Genomic DNA, 5608 nt, shown 5'->3' on the forward strand with positions numbered 1-5608 from the left:
GATGGGCAACATAAAACTGACAAGTTCTAGCTTGTACCAAGTTCTGCAAAGTGGAAAACAATGTAAACAAATTTTTGTCAATAGCAGGAGTGATATAAGACAATGGTAAGACATTCAAAAGATTATATACATACTGAGAATCCACAATGAGATTGAAAGGGATATTAGCAAACTGTTGAAAGGCCAAAATTACAGCTGCCAATTCAGCACGTTGTGCTGAGGACTGCTCAGTAGTATACAAACTTTTCCATCCCCCCTCCTCTTCCCACACCACCACCCCTCTGGATTTGTTACCATCAGTGAACACAGTAAGGGCGGAGGGTAAGGGTAAAGGGGACAAAGCAGTTTGCAAGACATAACGTAGCCCTGTAAGGAAAGACAAACGAGGGTCTTTAGGAGGAGTGTGAAAGATATTTCCCAAGAAATCAGCAAAAGCTATTTGGGTAGAAACGGCTGTCATCATCAGATGCTGAAATTCTTCCTGTGAGAAGGGCAGGTACACTGACTGTAAGTCCATTCCAGAAAGGGCAAGGGCTCGATGTCGGCCTTTAACAACAAGGTCCATGACGCTGTTGGGTGTAGCATACACGTTCCGTGGAGGAGTATGAGGCAAATGAAGCCACTCCACAATAGACACAGTCCCAGGCTTTTGGCCTGTGGTGTACAATATAGCTGTTGGAAGGAGCGGGGTGGCAAATACTGCAAGTGATAATTGTGCCATGGAAAGAGAAGGAATCCTGTCCACCATACACCTGCGGAGATGGTTGTTCACAGTGGTTAGAGCTTCTTCCATTGCAGAGGTGACTGTGATCTTGTCTGCTGGATCCTTATGTCCTTTAAGGGCAGAAAATAGTGGAGACAAGGTAGAGGTGGGCAGGTCCAAATAACTCTTTATCCAATTCAGCTGTCCAAGGATTTGTTGTAAATCTACCAGTCTAAGATGACCAGGAAACTGTAGTTGAGGCATAACTGGAATGGCTGCAGGTGCTGTCAGCTTGTGTCCCAGATACGTAATAGGTAAAGTCCGCTGGATTTTTTCTTTAGCCACTGTCAATCCTGCTTGCATCAGAGTATGGATTAGGTCCTCTATAAGAGCGTCAGGGATGTGTGATGATGAAATTAAAATATCATCCATGTAATGACAACAGATGACCGCTAGGTGGCGCTCACGGAATGGTTGAAGCGCCTTATCCACATAATACTGGCATAAGGTCGGAGAATTTTTCATACCTTGTGGGAGAACCGTCCATTGAAAGCGCTGGGTTGGCTTGGAGTTGTTCAGGACCGGCAAAGTGAATGCAAAACGCTGTCTGTCTTGTGGTGCCAAAGGGATAGAGAAAAAACAGTCCTTGAGATCGATGACTGCAAGCTGATGGTCTTGTGGCAACATGTTGGGATTTAGAATGCCAGGTTGCAAGGTCCCCATAGGGTGCAATTGGTTGTTAACCCTTCGTAAATCGTGCAACAGACGGTATTTTCCAGATGCCTTTTTTCTGATGACAAAAATAGGCGTATTCCATGGGCTGGTAGAAGGTTCAATATGCCCCAGTTCAAGTTGTTCCGCAATTAACTGGGCTGCCACTGCAAGCTTCTGTCTAGGCAAAGGCCACTGATCCACCCATACTGGGGTGTCTGTGGTCCAGCAGAGAGAAAGCGCAGTCCGGGGCATGGCAGGGGCAGCCCTTAGCATAAATTTGTAGAAATTGTAGTTTCCGCTGCAGCAAGCAGGTCTCGCCCCCAAAGGGAGACGGGAATGTCTAGAACCAGTGGTAAGATAGTCATTTCAAAGCCTTGTGAGCCTTGAATCAAAATAGGGTTCCTGCTGCGCTGGGCAGCTGCAGCGCCACCAACGCCAATAACAGAAGAAGCTGGCTCAAGTGGCCAGGCAGAGGGCCAATCCTTGATAGCGATCACAGAACAGTCAGCCCCCGTGTCCAAGACCCCTTCAATCGTGCGACCCCCAAGGGTCATCTGGATCTTTGGACGCTTCTCTGTGACTGGGAAGGTAGCAGCAACAAGGGGGTCATGGTCCTGGGTTGGCTTTGGGACGCATATAAGTTTTGCTATAGGAGAACCTGATTGCAAACGTGCCTCGCGATCAGAAAATACAGTCACATAGGGGTCATTTCGTTGTAATCCATGTAAAATATCTGGAACAAGGTGGATCCCTTGCTGTAAAACCTCTGACAGTGGAAAAACAAGGCATTGTGCTGAAGAAGAAAAACCAGCCCCTATTGACACCCTGGCTTGATGTGGTACAAAGGGGACTGGCAGGTATAAGTCCTGAATTAAAAGGAGGCGAGGTAAAGCCGGAGGTGGGATGGCTGGAGAATGCACTGGATCCCCTATTGTTGAGCCTGGGCCCGGGGTGGGCCCGACTGCCGGTTTCCCGTCGGCTGATTTTGCTGGTTCTGCTGAGGCGTGGCGGAGCGACACTGATTGGCCCAGTGGAAACCTTTTTTGCAAATGGGGCATTTTTTGCTAGGACGACATTGCTCTGTATTAGATCTGCACTGTGCACGAAAATGGCCCACTTTGCCACATCCAAAGCAGGTTTTATCCTTTGCAGGATTGTTGGACACAGTGGAGGATAGAGCTGCGGCTAGCAAGCGAGCTTTATGCATCTCAGTCCCCACCGATTGGCAGGCTTTAAGCATATCTGCAATGGCTATATTGGGAGTTGCCACCAATGGCCGTAGAACTTGTTTACAGTCCTCATTAGCATTATCAAAAGCAAGCTGGCGTACTATCACTTCCTGGGCTGCTACGTCCTGAACTTGCCGTTTAAGGGTGTTATACAAGCGATCGACAAATTGTCCATAGGGCTCTGTAGGACCTTGTCTGACACTCCCCCATCGGCCATCGCGCTCAGTTTTGTCATCAGGGACAGAGGCCAAAGCCTCTTGGGCAGCAGCCGTGGTGGCCTCCCAATATTGAGGATCGAGAGTTAGCTGTTGGGCAACAGTAAGAAAATTGCCTCCTCCCGTTAACCCATCGAGGACATCAGCTTGGGTTAACATGACGGGGGCTGGGGGTGGGGCGGCACCAGCAGCCAAAGCAGCCAAAGCAGCCTGATGATTAGCCAATGCAACATTATTAAGATTATTCCGAATCCCATCAACACGACGTTGGCAGGCCCAGTGCCAAGCTTGTATAAACAAAATCATTTGATGAGGCTGCATTACAGTGCGGGCCAACAGCTTAACATCCTCTGGTATCAAATTTTGTTGAAAAATAGTGCCAAACAAGCCCAGGGTGTAAGGAGATTGTAAACCATTGTCCTTGACAGAGGAATGCAGTTCCTTTATGAATCTCAAATCAAACTGTTCGTGCCGGGCTGGGCCTCCCCCTGGCGCGGCAGGAGCAATCACAGGGAAGAGATTAGGAGTTGTACAGTCAAAACCCAACAATGGTGCAGCGGCACGGAGAGATTCTTGGAGAGGAGTGGTAGAAGATGCCTTGGGCGGAGGAGGTGGAAGAACGGGGGGTGCTGCAGAATTTGAAGAATGCAGGGGAGTGACAGGAGGAGGCGGCGGTTTAGGAGGTAGGTTTGAGGCAGGCAAAGCGGGAACCGGGGGGGCGTTTGAAGAAGCTGTTCCAGCAGCCAGAAGAATGTTTGAGGGAGTTAAGCACGACATAGCTTTGTAGACGTTACTCCAGGCATGCAAAACCTTTACATCAATCTGCGGATGATTTTGAAAGAAGTGTCCAATTTTTTTCCAATCGTCTAACTCCCAGTTTCCGTCCTGGGGGAACCACGGACAGTGAGTGTCCAGGGCTTTTATAAGGGACTTAAGGTCAGCTTTCCGAACAGCAAGGTTGTTACTGGCCAGAAGGAATTTAAGGTCTTTAAAAAAATTTTTCTGTGGTGCAGAGAGAGATTTTCCCATGATTGCAAGAGTTGCAAAAAGAGCAGGGAGCACTTACCGAGGGATCCGTAGGAGGATGAGGAAGAGGCGCCTTTTTGCCCGGTCCGGGCGGAGATAAGTGCTGATAAGTCCGTAACGTAGTCCAGAATCACATTCACACGGGAGCTCTCACCGGGGATCCACTACGTGGATGAACGACGCGTCTGCAGCCCTTGCGGGGCGAGGTGAGAGCTGAACGTTGTACACACGGGAGCACTCACCAGGGATCCACTACGTGGATGAACGACGTGTTGGTGAGTGCTGAACAATGAAAAACAGGCAGTCACACGGGAGCACTCACCAGGGATCCACTACGTGGATGAACGACGTGTTGGTGAGTGCTGAATAATGAAAAACAACGTGAAGTCCGAAGGCAGTCACACGGGGCACCAATTGTCGAGTTGCAGCTCGGCATCCAGAGAAAAATCAGTCTCACACCAAGATAGGTTCCGAATTATGGCTGCTCCTAGGGAAATATGGCAGCTCCTAGGGCTAATGCAGCACAGCTTTTATTGTGTGAAATGTGTGAAATAGAAAGATACAAAAAATACAAATCAAGCAATTTGTTCTAGCCAGCAGATAAAGACCTTGGTACTAAACCATGCGAGCGATCAGACCATACTACGTTAGCCAATCATATGGGACAGCACGAGCTGTTCACGCGCTATTCATGCTCCAAGGATGCTTCTAGCTATGAGATCACCCTGTAACAATAAAAACTTTGCTCATGCTCTCATGTACAAACAATCATTTTCCCACAGATCCTTATGCATCAGTTGAAATATATTGACTTATTTACAAGTTATCTATCAAATAGCATGCTGTGACTGTTCTACTTTCCAACTGTAATGATCAGATTGGCACTACTGGCTGTATCCATATATAGCTTAGTTCACACTGCTGTTTTTCCATGCCCCTTTCCCTACACAGGGACAGGGGTGTTTGTCATGTGGACATAAGTAGTTGACTTGTATGCATGAAATAGTCCGAGTTCTCTTGAATGCCAGGTGAAGGGGGTAGAGAGGCAGATTCTCTGAAATGATTGCCCTGATTAGCTAGAAGCAGTTGCTATCTGAAGTTGGAACCAGGCGAATGGGTAAATTCTTCACTCTGTTACTAAAATCTTTTTATTTTAAGAATGCAGTCTCCTTAGGCTTTGTCCTTTTCCCTTTGCCAGTGGCAAGGACTCTGCCCCCTCCCAAGTTCTCCCTCATAGTTATTTAAAATCATTCCACTCCGGAGTCTCTCTGTCTGGATTTAATTATATTCTCCTGGTGATATTAGAAGGGCAGTAACTTTAGCTGCAGACAAAGCAGGTGGACAGGGAAACAGAATTTTCTGTGCATTTTAAATCTAGTTTGACTTCTGGAATGTCCTGAGTCCTAAGTTCTGATACAATCCTTAGGCCCAGTTTCACAGAGGTGGTTAAACCTCTGTATGGAATGCACTATTTCAGACTGCAGATCAGGACTTGCATGCTTGAATACTTCTCTGAAACGAAAGCAGCAAAAATAACAAAAATCCATGCACAGAGATAACTGAAAATGCCTATCTTTTACAGGCCTTTTGATTCATGAGATACAGAGAAGACATAATGTACATAACTTGTTTTTTTAATTGTGATTAATAGTTTTGTTTTTGATTGCCATCACCTATCCTAAAGTCTACAAAGAGTGGGATATAATTTTTTTTAATGATAA

At 46.9% G+C, this 5608-nt stretch overlaps 1 protein-coding gene across 4 annotated transcripts in view; it reads left to right on the plus strand.

The window, feature by feature from the left end:
- The window catches only part of LOC310689287 (integrin beta-1-like), a 41756-nt gene that overhangs the window by 16412 nt on the left and 19736 nt on the right, over positions 1-5608 (plus strand). The gene's annotated exons all lie outside the window — the stretch shown is intronic.

Source organism: Podarcis liolepis (genome assembly GCF_965112155.1).
Source record: "Podarcis liolepis genome assembly, chromosome: 12".
Taxonomy (NCBI): domain Eukaryota; kingdom Metazoa; phylum Chordata; class Lepidosauria; order Squamata; family Lacertidae; genus Podarcis; species Podarcis liolepis.